The sequence below is a fragment of the Equus asinus genome, unplaced genomic scaffold, assembly GCF_041296235.1.
Source record: "Equus asinus isolate D_3611 breed Donkey unplaced genomic scaffold, EquAss-T2T_v2 contig_545, whole genome shotgun sequence".
NCBI classification, from domain to species: Eukaryota; Metazoa; Chordata; class Mammalia; order Perissodactyla; family Equidae; genus Equus; species Equus asinus.
In genome coordinates, this window is record NW_027225233.1 from 132714 (window position 1) to 154297 (window position 21584).

The window sequence follows — 21584 nt, forward strand, 5'->3', positions numbered from 1 at the left end:
AAAATGATGGAGTCCATAGATTTCTCTTTGGTGACTCATTTCCTCTATCAACATTGGAAAATTACCTGGAGCTTTCCTGCTTCATCAAGTTGGCCCATTACAGAGGACAATTTAACAGTAATATTGCCTGGAATGTGTAAAGTATAACTCAAAAAACAGGATGGGAGAGAAATCATGAACATATGATGGTCAACAAGGGCTTTTTTAAGAGAGATAAAAAGGTAGATAAGCAATAGGATAATATATTGTAATCAAAGAAAAGATTAGCAATTGAAAGTTAAGAATAATCTAAAATATCTTAGCCATTCAGAGTTCTAAGGGGAAAAATAAGTACAATTCATTCCTTTAAATGGCTCAAATTGCTGTCTGATTCATTTATTTAAATCCCAAATTGCTATTCTATATCTATACTGTTTCTCCTTCAGAACAGATCTTGTTCCTTTTCCCTCTATCATCTTACTCTTAATTATCAATCATGGAGAATGAAGATAAGACAATTGAACATGAAGATTTGGCACCATCCACAGAGATGAATAACATAGCCTCTACGGATCAAGAAACCCAGGTAAATCTGTGATCAAGTGTAGACCGTCTCAACCATTTCCTTAAGGAAGGGACTTCCAAATCTATGATAGCAACGTGTCCTCTTCGTTCTCTGTCACTCAGTTAACAATTCTCCCATTCTTAATCCCCAAGCTTGTACAGTAGGTGTGACTACCAATTTTCCCAGTCATTTTAGCAGCTAGCCCTACATAAAACTGCAGAAATAGAGAGCCTGTGAAATGCTTTGTGTTCGCAGCCTAAACCCTAGAATGCTTCTGGTTTCTTCCCTCTCTGTTTTTATTGCTTAAATTTAAGTAGATGAATGAATGTGAATTGTTTTTCATCACAGATAGTTATTTTTTTTCTGAACCACTTTGATATATTTACCAACTATTGCTTTGAATCATATCTTAAATAGGCTAATTTTTAAACAGTATTGCAAATGTAATGACATTGTATGTGACTCAGGCATTTATAATGCTACAATAGTGACTCAGTGGTAAACACCCCTAAGAGAGTTCTTGTTCCAAGCAGTAGCTGATTAGCTAGAAATGAAGCTGTATATTTCCCCTATGAACTGTTACCCTTAATTCTAATAATGGAAATTTTATTCGTGATGTGGTGGCTCAGTGAGTATAAAAATGGACAGCAAATGTACAGTTTTAAGTATTTTTTTAATTGCTTTAAACACAGGAGGAGACAGTTATGAACCTCAAAGGTACAGAGGGAAATGAACCAACAGAAGGAAGTAACCTATTGAGTAGCAGTGAAAAAAGGCTGCAGGAAACACCAACTGAATCAACTCATTTGCAAAGACTGAGACAAACATTTGCTTGCCTCCACATGGTTTACTGGATAGAGTGATAACAAATGGTATGTAAATGGTACGGGTGAATTCAGAAAGATGGTAAAAGATGAAGTTGTCATATAATGAAAGATTTCAAATAATATGGTTTAAAGGACAAAAAGAAGTTTATTTCTCTCACACATAAAAACTACTAGGTGGGGTCAGCCAGGTGGTGTACTGGTTAAGTTCACATGCTCCCTTTCAGCAGCCCAGGGTTTCACCATTCGGATCGTGGGTGCAGACGTAGCACCCCTCATCCAGCCATGCTGAGGCAGTGTCCCACACAGCAGAACTAGAAAGATCTTCAACTAGGATATACAACTACGTACTGGGGCTTTGAGGAGGAAAAAAACAAGAAAAAAGAGGAAGATTGGCAACAGATGGTAGCTCAGGGCCAATCTTTCTCACCAAAAAAAGGATACCTTAAAACCATATTTAAAAAAAAAAGAGGGGTCGGCCCCATGGCCGAGAGGTTAAGTTGGCAAGCCCCACTTTGGTGGCCCAGGGTTTCACCAGTTCAGATCCTGGGCGCAGACATGGCACCACTCATCAAGCCACACTGAGCGGCGTCCCACATGCCACAATTAGAAGGACCTACAACTAAAAATACACAACTATGTACCAGGAGGCTTTGGGGAGAAAAAGGAAAAATAAAATCTTAAAGAAAAAAAGGGGAGAGTAGAAACGGGTGGGCTTCCCTTCTGAAAAGAAAAAAAAAAGTTACTGGGTGAACAATTCACAATGGTATGTGTCTTTATTCCACACAGTCACTAGGGGCCCAGGCTGAAAAGCTCCACCATCTTCAACATGGAGGGCTTCCAAGAGCACTGTGGTCACCACCATTCCAGCTGTCAGAAAGAGGAAAAGAGCAGAGATCAAGGACCTTTTCCTCTTCTGCGTCAGAGTAATCTCACAGGATTATGTTAGACCTCCAATGAGAAAAGTGATTGAGAAATCAGTTGTAAACAGAAAAGCATTACATAAATGTTGGTTGTTATTACTGTTAAGTAATGCAACTAAGGTTTAAGCCAACACAGCTACACTTCCAAATGTCACATCATTTTATAAGGAAGAATCCTCGTTTGCAATTCAATTTATTCCCATAGAGCTGCTATTACTTAAAACATTTGGGAGGAGTGACGTCAGCAATATGGCTGAGTGAGCTAGTCCCTTCCTCGCTCTCCCTTTTGAGTTATAACTAAATGGACACTTACTGACCAACAGAGGAAACCCACACAGCACAACAGGATGCCTGAGAGACACACGCAGCTATAAATCTGAGGGTGGGTGGACTGGCCCCCCAGGAAGTGATGGAGACAGGTGAGCACACCCTGTTCTCCCCGCTAACCCTGTGCATGCAACACGAACACTCCAACCTGGTGCAAGCACCTGGAAAGTGGGAACACGCAGCAGGGCAACCATAAGAGGAGGCGGCGGTAACCCTTAGCCTGCACTCGTGGTTGATCTCCCAGTGGAGAGAGGGAGCCCACCACACCCCTGTGCGGTAAAGGAGCAGCCATAGCCCAGGTCCCAGCAGGGAAGCCCTGACCACCAAGCTCAGCAGCCCCACGGACTGCAGATCGTAAACAGGGACCTCAGCAGATTTCCAAGCTGGGGCAAATACTTCGCAGGTGTGCATGAATGCTCACAGTGCAGCTGTGCTCCCAAAGAGGTAACCAGTCCAGGCAACTGTGGGAATAGGTGTGGCAGCTTTGAACCCACATGCACTTACTTTCCTGGCGGGGAGGGGGAGCCCACCATGCCCCAGGGCTGTCAAGGAGCAGCCATAGCTCAGGTCTCTGCCTGGAAGCCCTGCCCACCAAGCTCAGTAGCACCACGGACTGTGGATCATAAGGGACCTCAGCAGATTTTTGTGCTGGGACAAACACTTCCAGGCACACATGAGTGCTCCCAAAGAGGGAACATGTCCCAGGCAGCTGTGGGAATAGGTGAGGTAGCTTTGAGCCCACTGGTGATCACTTTCCGGTGGAGAGGGGGAGCTCAGAGTGCCCCTGAGGCACCAAAGAGTGGCCCTAGCCTAGTGAGGAAGCCCCGCCTGACAAGGACAGTCCACACAAGTGCCTGAATGCATCCCAGGCTGGGGCAAGCACCCATAATACCCCCACAGCTTCCAGCAGATGGGGTACGGCCAGAAACACTACTCCTGCTCCCCGCTAGCGGTAACAGGGGGAATCTGCATCCTAAGAATACCACAAATGCCACAACAAAAGATTAGTTCATCAAACACCATGAGAAACTGCAGCAACAATTCAGACCAGGAGGAAAATGACAATTCTCCAGAAACCAACATGGAAGATACAGAAATATACAAGCTAAATGACCGAGAATTCAAAATAGCCATCATAAGGAAACTCAACGATTTACAAGAAAACACAGAAAGACAGTTCAAGGAGCCCAGCAACAAAATGGATCTCTTCACCAAAGAGATTAAAACTATAAAAAAAATCAAGCAGAAATTCTGGATATGAAAAACACAAATAATAATCTAGAATCATTAAGAAATAGAATTGATCTTATGGAGGAAAGAATTAGTCTTCTTGAGGATAAAAATGTAAAAATTCTACAGGTGGAGGAGGAGACAGAACTAAGATTTTTTCAAAATGAAGGAATTCTTCAAGAAATATCTGACTCAATTAGGAAAAGCAACATAAGGATTATAGGTATCCCAGAGGGAGAAGGGAGGGAGAAAGAAGCAGAGAGCTTATTCAAAGAAATAATTGCTGAGAACTTCCCAAACATGGGGATGGTTTCAGATTTACAGATAAATGAAGTTAATCGTATGCGCAACTTTATCAATGTGAAAAGACCCTCTCCAAGGCATATAATAGTAAAAACGGCAAAAGTTTGGGATAAACAAAGAATATTAGGAGCAGCAAGGTACAAGAAGATAACCTACAGAGGAAGCCCCGTCAGGCTTTCAGCAGATTTCTCAGTAGAAACCTCACAGGCTAGGAGAGAATGGAATAATATATTCAAAATACTGAAAGACAAAAACTTTCAGCCAAGAATACTCTATCCAGCAAAACTTTTCCTCAGATACAATAGAGAAGTGAAAGCTTTCCCGGATGAACAAAAGCTGAGGGAGTTCACTGCCACAAGACCTCCCCTACAAGAAATAATTAAAGATGCCCTCACACTGGCAACAAAAAGGCGAAGGTCTACAAAGCTCTGAGCAAGAAGGTAAATAGACAGACATGATCAGAAACCTGCAGCTCTCTACCAGAATAGGAAGGTAAAGACTCAATTACAACTTAAAAGAGAAAGGGAAAGAAAGCATCAGAAGCAATGATAAACACTTCAACTTAGCCACAAACTCAGGAAATTAAAAACAGAGCATTGTGTAACAGCAATTACCCAGAAGGGGAGAGGAAATGGAAGGAACTTGCTTAGGTTAATGGCGATAAGAGGCTATGAGAAAATGGACTGTCTCATCTCCAATATCTTTGATACAATCCTCACGGTAACCACTAAACAAAAAAATCAGAGCAAAACCACAATTCACAAAGAGAGAGAACTGAGAAATCCCTCTTGGAAAACCAACAAAATGAAATGGCAGTCAGAAATGCAAAGGAAGAGAAACAGTGGAAACATAGAACAACTAGAAAACGAGATAAAATGGCAGCATTAAGCCCTCATATAACAATAATCTCTCTAAATGTAAATAGACTGAACTCTCCAATCAAAAGACATAGAGTAGCTGGATGGATTAAAAAACAAGACCCAACAATATGCTGCCTCCAGGAAACGCACCTCAGCTACAAAGACAAACATAGGCTTAGAGTGAAGGGATGGAAGACAATACTTCAAGCTAATGGCCAACAAAAGAAAGCAGGGGTTGCCATACTTTTTATCAGACAAGGCAGACTTCAAGTTAAAAAAGACAATGAGAGACAAGGAGGGGCAGTATTTAACGATAAAAGGGAAATTCCATCGAGAGGACATAACACTTATTAATATATATGCACCTAGCACAGGGTCACCAAAGTACATAAAGCGATTATTAACAGACCTACAGGGAGAAATTAAGAGCAACACAATCACAGTAGGGGACCGCAGCACCACACTTACTTCAAGGGACAGATCATCCAGACAGAAATTCAACAAGGAAATTGCAGATTTAAATGAAACACTTGACCAGATGGAGTTAATGGACATATATAGAGCATTCCATCCAAAAACAGCAGAATATACGTTCTTCTCAAGTGCCCATGGAACATTCTCAAAGATAGACCATATGTTGGATAACAAGGCCAGCCTCAATAAATTCAAGAAGATTGAAATCATCCCAACCATCTTTTCTGACCACAATGCTAGGAAGCTAGAAATCAACCACAAGAACAAAACTGGGAAAGTCGGAAATATGTGGACATGCTATTGAACAACCATTGGATCATTGAAGAAATCAAAGAGGAAATTAAAAAATAACTGGAGACAAATGAAAATGAAAATACAACATACCAATTCTTATGGGATGCAGCAAAAGCAGTCATGAGAGGGAAATTCATAGCAACACAGGCCCACTTCAACAAGCAAGAAAAATCTCAAATAAGTAATCTTAACATACAGCTAACAGAGCTAGAAAAAGAAGAACAGATAAAGCCCAAAGTCGGCAGAAGGAGGGAAATAATAAACATCAAAGCAGAAATAAATGAAATATAGACTAAAAAAGCAGTAAAAAGGATTGATGAATCTAACAGCTGGTTCTTTGAGCAGATAAACAAAATTGACAGAACCTTAGCCAGACTCAACAAGAAAAAAAGAGAGAAGGCTCAAATAAATAAAATTAGAAATGAAAGAGAAATTACAACAGATACGGCAGAAATACAAAGGATTATAAGAGACTATTGTGAAAAACTGTATGCCCACAAATTTGATAACCTAGAAGAAATGGATGGATTCCTATACTCATATAACCTCCCAAAACTGAATCAATAAGAAACAGAATCTGAACAGACCAATCACAAGTACAGAGCTTGAAAGAGTAATCATAAACTTCCCAAAAAACAAAAGTCCAAGACCAGATGGCTTCTCTGGAGAATTGTACCAAACATTCAAAGAAGATTTAGTACCTATTCTCCTCAAACTATTCTGAAAAATTGAAGAAGAGGGAACATTTCCTAACACATTCTGTGAGGCCAACATTACCCTGATACCAAAACCAGACAAAGACAACACGAAGAAGGAAAACTACATGCCAATATCACTGATGAACTTAGATGCAAAAATCCTCAACAAAATATTGGCAAACTGAATACAGCAATACATTAAAAGAATCATACACCATGATCAAGTGGGATTCATTCCAGGGATGCAGGGATGCTTCAACATCCATGAATCAATCAGTGTGATACACCACATTAACAAAATGAGGAATAAAAATCACATGATCATCTCAATAGATGCAGAGAAAGCATTTCACAAGAGCCAACATCCATTTATGATAAAAACTCTCAATAAAATGGGTATTAAAGGAAATTACCTCAACATAATAAAGGCCATATATGACAAACCCACAGCCAACATCATACTCAATGGGGAAAAACTGAAAGACATTCCTCTGAGAACAGGAACGAGACAATGGTGCCCACTCTCACCACTCTTATTCCACATATTACTGGAGGTTTTGGCCAGAGCAGTTAGGCAAGAAAAAGAAAAGGAATCCAAATTGGAAAGGAAGAAGTGAAACTTTCACTATTTGTAGATGATGTGATTCTATATATAGAAAACCCTAAAGAATCCACCAGAAAACTCCTAGAAATAATCAACAACTACAGCAAAGTTGCAGGGTACAAAATCAATTTTAAAAAATCAGTTGCATTCCTATACGCTAACAATGAACTAGCAGGAAAAGAAATCAAGAATACAATCCCATTTACAGCTGCAAGAAAAAGAATAAAATACCTAGAAATAAACTTAACCAAGTAGGTGAAAGATGTGTACACTGAAAACTATAAGTCATTACTGAAAGAAATTGAGGAAGATGTAAAGAAATGGAAAGATTTTCCATGCACATGGGTTGGAAGAAGAAACATAGTCAAAATGTCCATACTACCTAAAGCAATCTACAGATTCAGTGCAATCCCAATCAGAATCCCAATGACATTCTTCACAAAAATAGAACAAAGAATTCAAAAATTTATATGAAACAACAAAAGACCCCAAATAGCCAAAGCAATCCTGAGAAAAAAGAACAAAGCTGGAGGTATCACAACCCTGACTTTAAAACATACTACAAAGCTACAGTAATCAAAACAGCGTGGTAGTGGCACCAAAACAAACAGATCAATGGATCAAAATTGAAAGCCCAGAAATAAAACCACACATCTATGGACAGTTAATCTTTGACAAAGGAGCAAAGAATGGAGAAAGGAAAGTCTCTTCAATAAATGGCGTTGGGAAAACTGGACAGCTACATGCAAGAGAATGAAAGTAGACCATTATCTTTCACCACACACAAAAATTAACTCCAAATGGATTAAAGATTTGAATGTAAGAACTGAAACCGTAAAACCCCTACAAGAAAAAACAGGCAGTACACTCTTTGACTTTGGTCTTAGCCACATCTTTTTGAATACCGTGTCTACTCGGGTAAGGGGAACAAAAGAAAAAGGTAACAAATGGGACTACATCAGACTAAAAAGCTTCTACAAAGCAAAGGAAACCATCAACAAAATGAAAAGACAACCCACCAACTAGGAGAAAATATTTGCAAATCATTTATCAAACAAGGGGTTGATATCCAAAGTACATAAAGAACTCACACACCTCAACAAAAAAAAAAAACAACCCGATCAAAAAGTGGGCAGAGGATATGAACAGACATTTTCAAAGGTAGATATACAGATGGCCAACAGGCACGTGAAAAGACGCTCAACATCACTAATTGTTAGGGAAATACAAATCAAAACTACAATGAGATATCTCCTTACACCAGTCAGAATGGCTGTAATTGCCAAGACCAAAAACAACAAATGTTGGACAGGATGTAGAGAAAAGGGAACCCTCATCCACTGCTGGCGGGAATGCAAACTGGTGCAGCCACTATGCAAGACAGTATGGAGATTCCTCAAAAAACTAAAAATAGAACTACCATGTGACCCAGCTATGCCACTACTGGGTATCTACCCAAACAACTTGAAATCAACAATCCAAAGTAACATATGCACCCTTGTGTTCATTGCAGCGCTATGCACAATAGCCAAACATGGAAACAATCCAAGTACGCAACGACCAATGACTGGATAAAGAAGATGTGGTACATATATACAATGGAATACTACTAAGCCATAAAAAGACAAAATCTTCCCATTTGCAACAACATGGATGGACCTGCAGGGTATTATTTGCTAAGCGAAATAAGCCAGACTAAGAAAGACAAACACCATATGATTTCACTTATATGCAGAACATAAACAAACACATGGACAAAGAAAATAGTTCAGTGGTTACCAGGGGAAGGGGGCTGGAGGGTGGGCACGAGATGAAGGGAAGCACTTATGTGGTGACAGACAAGAAATAATGTACAACTGAAATTTCACAATGATGCAAACTATTATGAATCTCAATTTAAAAAAAAAAATATTTGGAAGATTTTTCCTTGAGAATTTATCTCAGCACAATTTTGGATATTGTTAGAGTTGGGGTATATTTGTCTTTTAGGAATGGATTTGGTCTTTGGAGGCAGCCAAACATTAAGCTGATATCAATTTGATTAATAAATGGATGTTCAGATTCAGTAATGCTGTTTTTTGTTCAAAAAAGAAGTGTGTGAATGTACCTGTGTGTGTATGTACGCTCTGAAGCTCACGAAATGAAAATGAAAGACATTTTACCATTCTCAACTGGAACAATGGTATGTTATACTTTAGACTCTGGATATGTTTTTACTGAAATTAGTTAATTTTCTAAACTAGCATGAGAAAAAAATCTCAAACTTTATTTAAAACACATGGAGAAAACCAGGTTCCAAAATGTACACTAGTTCATAAGGCAACAGATAATTTAATACCTTTTCTGTCCTTTTTATTATTTTTTTAAACTTTTACCCTTCAAATTATGGCACATTTCTAGTTAAAACATTTACAGGAAAACTGATACAGATTGACATAGGAAAGGTGTAAATGAACGATGTGGTCTGGAGACTCACTGTTTTGAGTTCTGTAATCGTTGTCCATCAGCTGCCTGAGAAGTGGACTCACGTGTGTGAGCACCTCTTCTCTTGTTTTCTGTACTTCTGTTCCTGAGGCTCACAAGAGGGCTTTCTCCTATACTCCTTCCTGTGCCCATTCAGAATACATAAGTATTTGTCTTAAGAAGTCAATCTTACATGTGAAAAAATGATTTTCCAAAATCATAAATGAGAAGTAAATTATTAACTAAATTAAAGATGATTTAGAGAAACCTTATACACATATATTTACTGTGTATTTAGAACTGAATTTTGAGTATGGGAGAGGAAAGGAAAATTAGAGATTTTTTTTAAAAGTGGTCTTGAAGTAGAAAACTACCTTGCTGAATTTAGTATAAAATCAGGTTCATGCTGTGATACAGTAAAATTTAGTAGCTGGTAATTCCTACTTTCCCATTATACCTTCAATACTGTATAGAAATTTCAGCCCCTATAGCCAACTGGAAAATACTGAAGGCCTTAAGTTATTTATTTCATTGTAACATCATCATAAGCCTAGAAAATCAGGAAGAATTCTGTGAGGATGTAAAAACTGGGGCATTAGATTCAGTCTCTAGCAGTATGGTAGACAAGATTCAGTGAACAATTCTCTCACTTATGCCAAGATGAAAACAGTATTTTAAGTCTTTTTAAATGTACCTTTTTTCTGTGAAGAAAACAGGAAGTCATTGGACACCAAAACCAAACTGAGCAGAGGAGATAAATATGCACTCAAGCTGGCCTTCACCCTGGAGGCTTCTGCAAAACACCTGTGAGCTTGAGAGTCATTCTGAGGCCCTGAGAGCATAGGGGGCTGCGCTGGAGCTGGTCCAGGTGGGCAGAAGTCTCAGGAGCATTCATCCTCCCTCACCCACACAAAGCTGGAGCCCAGCGTGGCAGCTGCAGATGGGGCCTGCACCCACACCTATCTCAACTATGGTGCTGGCTGGGGGAGAGGAGCGTCCCACTAAAAATGTGTAACTCCATGCTGATCTGTGCTCCAAATTCACATAAAAAACACAAGCTGAAAATATATCTAAAAGTGATCCCAGATTGGAAGCTTCTAAGCACATGGTAGAAGCAAATGCAGATCCGATCCAGGAAAACTCACATTCAACCTAAGGCTCCAACAATCCCCAAAGGTAAAGTTCCAAGGAAGAGGTCACTGTCACAACAAATTTTAAAAGATCACAACATGCACAAGGAAACAGAGATTTCAAAAATTTGCATTATCAGAAAATAGAAAATATTTTTGGTATCTGTAAAGAAATTAAAGAGGAGATAGCAAATATAAGTACAAAACAAGGAACTATTTTTAAAAAATAAACAAACATTTTGCTAACGACCAAGTCGAATTTCTAGAAATGAAAGATATAGTACAGTAATTGAAATGTAAAACTCAGTGGATAGATGAAGCAGTGGGTTAAGTGACAAGAGAATTGGTGAACTAGTAAGAGATCTGAAGAGATTATCTAGAATGCAGTTCACACAAAGATGGAAAATGTGAAAATGAGGGATAGCAACATGGAGAAGAGTATGACTGTCTGATCTTAGTTCCAGAAAAAGAGAATAGAGAATGGAGAAGAGGAAATATTTGAAGAAATGAAGACTGAGAATTTTCCAGAATTAGTGAAAAACTTAAATCCCAAGCAAACCGAAAGGAAGTCATACCTAAATACATCAAACTGAAATTGCAGAAAACCAAAGAAAAGGAAAAAATCTTAAAAACAGCCAAAGAAAAAGAATTCCCTAAAAAAGCAGAAATTAGACGTAAAAGCAGCAATGAAAGCCAGAAAGCCAAAGAGTAATATTTTCAAGGACCTGAGAGAAAGTAACTCTCAACCTAGAATTGTATATGCAGAAAAACTCTGTCTTAAGAATGAAAATGAAGATAATTTCAGACAAAACTAAGCCTTTACTACCAACAGAGCCTTATGAGAAACATAACATGCTTTGCTACAGAGAGTTTCTGTACCATCAATTAGCTCTTATGCGATGGTAAAGAGGGAATTGTGTGAGTGCCAGATGGAATTTGCATTTTTGTACATAATTTTTCCTGTCACCTTAGTATTTTTCATCATCAAGCAATAGCAAGTGAATACAAAGTGAATTGAAAACAAAAATCAGATAGATGTTTTCTTACAATTAAAGATAAAGCCTTATCAACTTGAGGACCTTTTAAAAAGCTGAAATCTCTGTGAAAGTGCGTTCTTTTTGGGCAGTTAGTTGCTGGTTTAGGGGCTTCAAAGACTTTTGAAACTTCCCACAATGTTAAGCTATCTAATGAAACCACACGTGGATGAAGAAGCTGACAGTACAGGTGAAGAAGCTGCCAACACTTTTCCCTCAGTTAAAAACAAACAAACCTTTGTTTGATGAATAAGCTACAATCTGCATAAGATTTTGATGGAGCTGCTCTCTATTTAAAGCAAATGCCCTCAAGATTCTACATCTCGGGAAAAAGGAAGTGTGGTTCCAGGGTTTAAGTCTGCAAAGAAGAGACTGACTTTAGATGCGATGTCAGTAGAGATTTAACTGTGCTGATACTGTATTAGAATTGTTACTGTTTTTTAGTGCTTTGGTCACAAGTTTTGAGTTTTGAGTTTTGGGTCGTCTGCTCCAACTCTGTTTTTCCCATAAGTCTTTTTGTTTTCAGTGTCTGATTTTGTAGAACACAAGGTTTTTGAAACAGGGAAACATATTTTGCATTCTAACAGAAATGCCTCTACTAAAGCAAATACTTCAGGTAACCAGATGATTGTCCCAGAGGAAAGGTTTGAGGTGCCACAATGAATGATGGCCCCCCCAAAAAGGTAAGTATCTGAGTAATTCTAAACAAACGTCAACATAGAAGAGAAACAATGCTAATGTTTAATTCAAGGCAGAGCTAAAATAGGGGAGTGTGGTTGTTCAAGTATTCTCATGCTCCTGTGAAGAGGTTAAAGATAGTGATTGTTTCTCTTTTTATTAACTACTGATATATTTATAGTAAAATTAAAAAGAATAATAAGGGAATGGTAAAAAGAAAAAAAGTTCAAGGTAGTAGTTGTAGCAGTGTGGAAGGCGATGGGGGATGGGATTAAGAGGAACACAGAGGTGCCTTCAAGGCACTGGTAGTATCCTATTTCTTCAGATGGTTGGTAATTACCCAGTTGTTCATATCACTGGTGTTCTTCAAAACTTACACATGGTTGTAAATATTTGTATGTGTATTCAGTATTTATTTTTAAAAACTTTTAGATTATATCAAAACCGACATATGACAACTTATTGATAGAAGTTTTCCTGGTTTATTTCAGTTACCATCCTTGTTCTTCTGTGGGCTGTAGTGTGGTCAATTACTGGCAGTGAATGTCTTCCTGGAGGAAACCTATTTGGAATTATAATCCTGTTCTATTGTGCCATCTTTGGAGGGAAACTTTTGGGGCTCATTAAGTTACCTACGTTGCCTCCACTACCTCCTCTTCTTGGTAAGTACCAAACACTTCCTGTGTCCTTCAGAGTAAATCATATTTTTAAAATAGTAGTTTGGGAAATAAAGGAATAAACTATTTCTGTATTTGCTGTGCTGGCCCTTAAAGCTGATTGTTAAATTGTGATGAGTTTTATGAGCCAGTTGGTAAACAGCAATTTGAAAATTAAATTATATATACTTACAATTAAATAACTTGCATTAAACACAAGAGCAATACTCAAAACCAATCACTTCTTAATTATTTTACTACATTTTCCTCTTATCTCTCCTCTTGAGATTATGGAAATACTATATCACGGTGTGTCACTGCCCATCTGTTCCCAGCTCCACGTTCAATGACGTCAGGTTGGTAGGTTAACATCAGCCCTGGTAGAAGTATCTGTAATACAGAAATCAGCAAATGCTGCAGCCCAGGGCTTAATATGTTGTCAGTCACTCACATCATTGACAAACGAGTGAAGTTCCAACATGTATTACAAAACTATTCTTCCAGAGGCCATGAGAACTGTGCAGATACGACACGTAAAAATTAGTCTTAAAACTAGGTATTATATCTTTAATGTTTCTTTTAAAAATTCCATATTACAAAATTTCAGTGTACTACTTTCAGTATACCACAAAAGACATTTTGTGTCCCTTTCTCACAGATTTATAAATCATTAAGTTTTATTTAAAAACCATGTACCTTTTACACATGCATATTTGCACACATCTCCTTTTTTTATTTCAAAAGATTGGCCCTCGGCTAACATCTGTTGCCAATCTTCTTTTTTTTTTTATTTCTTCTTCTCCTCAAGGCCCCCCAGTACATAGTTGTATATTCCAGTTGTCGGTTCTTCCAGTTCCTCTATGTGGGACACCACCTCAGCATGGCCTGATGAGCGGTGCTAGGTCAGTGCACAGGATGCAAACCAGTGAGACCCTGGGCTGCCAAAGCAGAGTGCATGAACTTAACCACTCAGCCACAGGGCCAGACCCCCCCCCACACACACATTTCCTAAGTAAAAATTTTTTTCTATTAGTGAGGACCTCAGGATTGGTTAACATAGACCAAAATTATTTTCTTGTGAATTTGTGGTGAGCAATTGAAACTAAATGTAAAAAGAAGTAGAATTATTTACATCTTACTCTACACTGTTTCTCAATATATTTTTCAATTTAGGTAAAATTCAAGTTATTTCACTTAATTCATATTGTTTATCATGGGTGCTTTTTGTTAAAGTTTTTAATTGAATTATTATGACAATGGGTTGTTTCTAGGCCAGCCCGGTGGTGTAGTGGTTGAGTTCCGTGCACTCTGCTTCAGTGGCCCAGGTTCGTGGGTTCCGGTCCTGGCTGTGGACTACACCCTTGTCAGCTATGCTGTGGTGGCGTCCCACATACAAAATAGGGGAAGCTTGGCACAGATGTTAGCTCAGGGCAAATCTTCCTCACCAAAAAACAAAAGGGGGGCTGTTTCTAAATATGCCTGTGTGCTATGATAAAGGGTTGGCAAACCATCTCTTCTTGTAAATAAGATCTTATTGGAGCACACTCATGCTCATTCATTTACATATTGTCTGTGGCTGCTTTTATACTACAGTGGCAGGGCTGAGAACTTATAACAGACACCATGTGGCCCACAAAGCCTGCAGTGTTTCTTGTATGGCCCTTTACAGAAAATGTTTACTAACCCCTGCATCTAAGTCAGAGCTTCTCACACTTTATTATCCAGAGAATGACCTTGGATCTTGTTAAAATGCAGACTCTAATTCAGTAGGTCTGGGGTGAGGCCTGAGATTCTGCCTTTCTAATAAGCTCAAAGACCACACTTTCCACAGAAAAATCATAAGTTTTCAAACCTGGCTGCACGTAGGAATCATCTGGGAAATTTTTTAAAAAGCTGATGCCTGGGACCCACCCCAGAGATTCTGAACTAATTGAATGGAGTAGCCCTGGGTATCAGAATTTTTAAAAGCTCCCCAGGTGATTCTAATATGCAACCTAAGTTGAGGACTACTGTTCTAGACGCCATGAAAAGGCCCTTTACACCTCATCCTTCTCTTTTCCACTCCATGCCTGTTATTGCAACAAGCAAAATACACATGTTGCAAAATGATAAATCCTTGGGCTTTGTGATTACATGAAATCTCCTGAGGTCACTGAAATCATTCTTAAAAGTCACGTACGTAATGTGTCTTACCATCCCTTTCTATAGTGGTACGTTTGTGACAGAAGTTTACTGGCTCTTAGCGTATTAGGGCCAGTATCTAAAACTGAAACATTATCTGAATCCATAAAGAAGACTTGTTAAGGCAGACATGTGTGGTGATTGCCTATTCCATATTTTTAAAAATTCATTGAAATAATTGCCAGAGATGGAGGATGAAGGAGCATTTTTTATTCCAAAAATGAATGTGAAAACAACTTTCCTAGGACACTGTTTCCTTTGCTGATGGTCTGGGTTGCTGGAAATTTTTTTCAATAATGATTTGCTTCAAAATAACTTGAGAGTAGATGAAATAAGATTGGCCATGTATTGATAATTTTTGCATGTTTTAAAAAATTTCCGTAATAGAAATTAAGGAGGAAAGAAGAATACTCCTTATCAAAGAAGGTATTCTTTTCTCCACACCCAAGGGAAAGGCCCCCCCAGGGGCTCAGAGGCCAGAGGGGGCGCCTTCCTAATCACAGTCAGGTGGCCACATCAACGGAGGCCATCGGCAAACAGAACTGTCTCAGGGAAATTGTTTGTACATTCATCTCAGAAATGAAAAATGCTCCTTCATCCCCTCCAAAACTCCAAAAGAAACTCCTACATATTTGTGAGTTCTTATTAGACTATTATTCCTTTTGATTTCAGGTAGTTGTATGCTATAATCAATTTAGGGCTGGTTTAGATTCACATTTTAAGTTTCAGTAAAGAACTGTTGACAAATTAATGAAATGTAAGGTTAGTGCAGCATTTTTGGCTGGTAATTCATTAATATCTATAAAAATGATATACACTGTACCCTGGAGCCTAACATTTCCACTGCTAAGAATTATCCTATGGATATACTTGCACAAACCTACAAATATGTAAGCTCTATGTGGACAAGGCCCATGTTGGTGTAGCTCGCCTCTGCATTACCAGGGTAGAGTAAGGGTCTGGCATGCAGTTAATAAATACTGTGCTCATTTCAGCACTGTTTGTAATGAAAAGTCTGGAAAGTTCCTTCAAGTCCCTTACTTAGTCCAAAAATTATGGTACTTCCACACAACGAGAAACTATTCCAACTATTAAAAAAAACAAGGCAAATATATATGTGCATCATTGGGAATATGTCCACGATATATTGTTAAGTGGAAAAGAAACAGATTATACAATGGTATTTAAACATGCTCTCATTTGTGTCCAGTGCAAAAGAGCACACGTACACACACACAGAGAAGCATGCTTTAATAGGTAGAGAAACTTTCTGGAAGGGCACAGAAAACTCTGGACAGTGGAAACCTTTGGGGAATGAAGCTGGAAAGTTGCACTTGGGGTAGGACATGTACTGGTCACTTTACATTGTCTGTCATGGTTTAATTTTATCATGAGCAAATATATTATTATTCTTTTAAAAACAGCTATTGTAGGCTGGTTCTTACTTTCAAAAATTCTAGAAAGATCATGACTGCAGAATTCATAACTTCTTCTAGATTAAATGGCAGCAATGAGAAATGCCTGGAAGAGATGCTTCCTTGCCTAATGGTGTCTGGAACAAGTCACAAAAAGCTATACTTGTAATTCATCTCTATTCTCATAGCTTACATATAAAACAACCCAAAGTTAGTAAATTTATTTAGTCCTTTGAAGTGTGGTCCATATAAGGACGTGGTAAGAAAAGAGTCCTGCTGGAGAAGAACGGAGTGTGGACGGCTTGCAGTCTCTGAGGAGAAATCCTTCCCCTATCTGGGCATGTGGTATCAGGGAGGGCAGGATTCTCTGACAAACTACCCGGCTTCCTCAGGCACACTCAACTACTTGCAGTTCCCAGAATGTGTCACACTTTCCCTTCATACCTTGGAAGAAACTGTTATTTCTCCCAGAAACTTCTCAACTTCTCCAGCCCCTTCTTCATTCCCCTTCCCCTTCTTTGGCCCCTGCTGACTCACCCTTCCTTGTCTCAGCTTGTATAAGGCCTCCTCATGCTTCCATAAAATTGAGGTTGCCCCCATAGACTGAAAGCTTGTTGAGGGATAGTACTGAGCCTTTGTTCATTGCAATATCTCTAATACCTACTATAGTGTCGAAAGTACCGAAGGCATTTGATAAATGTTGAATGGCTGAAGGAAAGAAGAGCCACCAGCTGACATGACAGAACAATGTCTATTTCATGATAACTCACTTCTAAGCCTTTGCAAAGCAGGTTATATGTTTTTTATTAAATTATCTGGTTTGAAAATAGGTAAAATAGAGCCCATATAGGTATTGATATTTCAAGTAATCTGGCATGGTAAATAATTTTAGAATCTTTCTGCTGTTTGCATACAAAGAGATGACTGAATTGGGCCTTGTATTAAAACATTTTATATTCAGAATTTGATCATACTTTCTACCCAAATACTACATCCTGTTTCTCTCTTTCAGGTTCAATTATTAATGAATTATTAATTATTCTAATCTTTCATTTTTATCTGCATATTAAAGCCTTTTCTTAGCTCCTGTAATTTTTTTTTTCATCAAAAGTTTGACATAATTTCATCTAAGGACTAAGCATAAAAGAAGTGGTTCCTGGGATTATAATCCTGGGATAGTCTCTTCTACATCTAAAGTACTGAAAATATTTTCTGTATTTGAAAACTAAAGATTTGTTTGATTTCTCCATCCCAGGCATGCTGCTTGCTGGGTTTCTCATCAGAAATATCCCTGTCATCAATGATAACGTACAGATCAAGCAGAAGTGGTCTTCCGCTTTGAGAAGCATAGCACTATCTGTCATATTGGTTCGTGCTGGCCTTGGGCTTGATCCACAGGTATTGAAGTATAAATTTCTAATTATTGACTTGGAATTTTGTTCTTCCAATATTGCAAGTATTTAGAATGACTGAGCTTTAGGAAATGGATGTGGACACTTTGCACAGCATTCAGAACGACAGAATGAAATTTATTTCATACAGGACTGTCCCCAAAAGATGTTCCCATACTCTCTCTTGGAGAAAGGTGGAGTTACTGTCTATCTAGGGACAGCACCAAGAATAAAGGCTCCCCTTTTCTCTGACAGAGATACAGGCCGTAGTTATAAATAAGGGTTGTGAGAGAGAAGACATCATATTTTTGGTGTGGAAAGCCCTATACGAGTGTTTAGGACTAACTATGCTGGCTCAGAAAACTGCCTAGCATACAGAATGAGTCTCAAAGTGTGCTTTTTTCGTGTTTGCTTTTGAAAGCAGGAATGAATGTTCTTGAGGATTGCCTTTACATCCGGTTCATTCTGGGGCCACAAATTATACATATGGCCAACACCGAGACGGTTAGATCAGCTAGTGTGGAGGTTATGAGCACAGACTCTGAAAGCAGCCTGGCCGAGCTCAAACCAAGCTCCACCACTCACTAATTTCATGATCTTGGAGAACAGCTTTAACTTGTGCCTTTTTGGATGAGAAAATCTAAACAATGATGATAATATTATCCCCTGTGTCATAGGTTGCTATGAGGACTAATAAGCCAACTCTAAAACACTTAGAACACTGAAATGTTTGTTAAATAAAACTCATTACCTGGAAAATTCATGATGGATGATCCAGACAGTCTGAACACTGAAGAAAAAGCATTTAATGTCATTCTCTCTGTGTGTCTTTAGAGGGTTATTTCGTATGTCTATTTTTATATTTCAGGCCCTGAGGAAGCTGAAGGGTGTCTGTGTAAGATTAGCCATGGGTCCCTGTCTTGTGGAGGCATGCTCATCTGCTCTTCTTGCCCACTTCCTAATGGGTTTGCCGTGGCAATGGGGATTTATACTGGGGTAATGATTTTTCTTTGTCGTATGAAAATACACACGGACATTTAGGACTTTCTCTGACGCTATACAAGTGAATGCATAATATTTTCGTAAGGACATCAGAAAATACAATACAGATATTCCAGCATAATATTATGACTATTAATATACCAGCATATAAACATTATAACTTCAAAATATAGTGTATGTCTTTGTAGGTGCTAACTTTGACAGTTTTATAATAATTTAAACTATTGAGGAAGTAATAGACTTTTATTATGCCTGATTCCATGCCAGTGAGAGATGCCAGATCTCTCCTCAAAGTCCATACAAAGGATAACGAATGCTCAACGGTGATCCACACCTAGCACAGGCCTCCTCCTCCTTTCACCAGGCTCTTATGATTATCTGTTCTGCTGTATTTTCCTCCTGCTGTTAGTTCTTTCTTCTTCTTCTTCTTCTTCTTCTTTTTTTTTTTGGTGAGGAAGATTGGCCCTGAGCTAACATCTGTTCCCAAGCTTCCTCTTTTCTTTTTTTTTCTCCCCAAAGGCCCAGTATATAGTTGTATATCCTAGTTGTAAATCCTTCTAGTTCTTCTATGTGGGATGCCACCACAGCATGGCTTGATGAGCAGTATATAGGTCCACACCAGGATCTGAACCAGCAAACTCTGGGCCGCCGAAGCAGAGCACATGAACTTAACCACTATGCCACTGGGACAGCCCCTGGTTCCTACTTCTAAGATTTAAGAGCCATAAGAAGTAAATAAATATGAAAGTACTTGGTAAGAATTTGGTGTTGGGGCCAGCCCCACGGCTCATGTTGAGGTGGCATTGGCGTCCCATATAGCACAGCCTGAGGCACTCACAACTACAGTCTACAACTATGTACTGGGGGGCTTTGGGGAGAAAAAAGAAAAGATTGGCAACAGATGTTAGCACAGGTGCCAATCTTTAAAAAAAATAATAATAATTTGGTGCTGATAAGTAGGCAAGAAGTAAGAACTACTTACTTCTCACGGTTAACACTCTCGAGCTATACTGCCTAGATTCAAATCTCGGCTCTGACTTTCCAGTATGTGATCTTCGGCAAATTACCTAATCTCTTTGTGCCTCCATTTCCTCATTTGCAAAACAAAGATAATGATTGTAGCTACCTCATAGGGTGGTTGTGAGGATTAAATTAGTTAATATATGTGAAGTGCTTAAAATGGTGTTAGGTACATAGTGAGCTTCATAAATGCTTTCTGCTATCCTACTGCTGCCGTTATCAGTGTCACTGTTACTGTCACTATGGCCTTCCTCTTCTAATCTGTTGTCTGATTTTTACATGCCAGGTCCTGATAGAAGGCCTCGCATCACTGGATTCCAATCCAAAAAGTCCATGGCCGTGTTTTTCAAACCTCATGCCGTGGATGTTTTGTTTAGATAGAAGGCAGATTCCTGGGGCCTCACCCCATTAGGTCTCCCAGACCAGCCGTAAATACAGATTTCAGACAGGCTGCGTAGTCCCAACGCAAGTTGTCCATGGCCACGCTCAGAAGAAGTGTTCTGTAGAACTTGTAGCTGTGCGTGTGTTTCTGTTTGGGACCTCACTGCCTTTGAAAGACTGTAATTGTCTAAAGTGTAACCTCTGAAAGAGTGGAGGTTATTATAATTTCACTAATAATAGTAATAATGAAGAAGATGCTATCATAAATATTTAAAGTGCTGCCTGCTTAGTTTTGTCTTAGGTGCTGTGTCTCCAGCTGTGGTGGTGCCTTCAATGCTCCTTTTGCAGGAAGGGGGCTATGGTGTTGAAAAAGGTGTCCCGACCTTACTCATGGCTGCTGGCAGCTTTGATGACATTCTGGCCACCACTGGCTTCAACACGTGCTTGGGCATGGCCTTTTCCACAGGTAAACTGATCAGTTCATGTGTGCTGTTCTCTTATGCTCTAGCGACATAGATATGATGTTGTGAGTGTGGCATATTTCCTTGATAATTGATTAAGGCAAATTAAAATAGAAAAAGCAACTCCAAGAGTTAGTTCTATACCTAAGGAGAAACCAGTGGCTTCTTGTCTTTACTCCCTTCACCCTCTAAATATAAAATGCTCAAGTACTGTGGTAGGTGCGTGAGGGGGCTTCAAAAGAGCAAAGTCGAAAGAAGGAGAACAGCTTCTGCATGCAGCCACCCGGGAGGGTCAGCCTTCGAGACTGCGCACAGAGGGTGAGCAGGTGTTTCAGTGAGCACAAAGGACAAAGTAGTCCAAGTGGGAGGGACAGTTTCTGTTCTCTCGTCTTTAACATTTTAGGGGAAATAATTATTTTAATGTGTATCTTATTAATACTTAATAACTGTCTGATACAGACATATTTTGTTTTAAGTAGTAATAAAACAGGAACTTAAGGCATTTTTTCCCTACTGTTATTCAACACCTTTATTATCCTTTGGGACAGCACACATTTAAGTTCACTTTTTAATCTGTTTCCAAGACTGGAAGATAAGATTTGCAATTTCATATTATTGACAAAATGTAATTGTGGGCTAAGTTTAGCTTCAGATTATTTAGTGGGAACACACCTTAGAAAGTCTTGTGTTC

At 38.9% G+C, this 21584-nt stretch overlaps 1 pseudogene; it reads left to right on the forward strand.

Annotated features, from left to right (window-relative positions):
* Positions 1 to 336: 336 nt before the first annotated feature.
* LOC139044050 (sodium/hydrogen exchanger 9B2-like) overlaps positions 337 to 21584 on the forward strand; it is a 42080-nt pseudogene continuing 20832 nt past the window's right edge.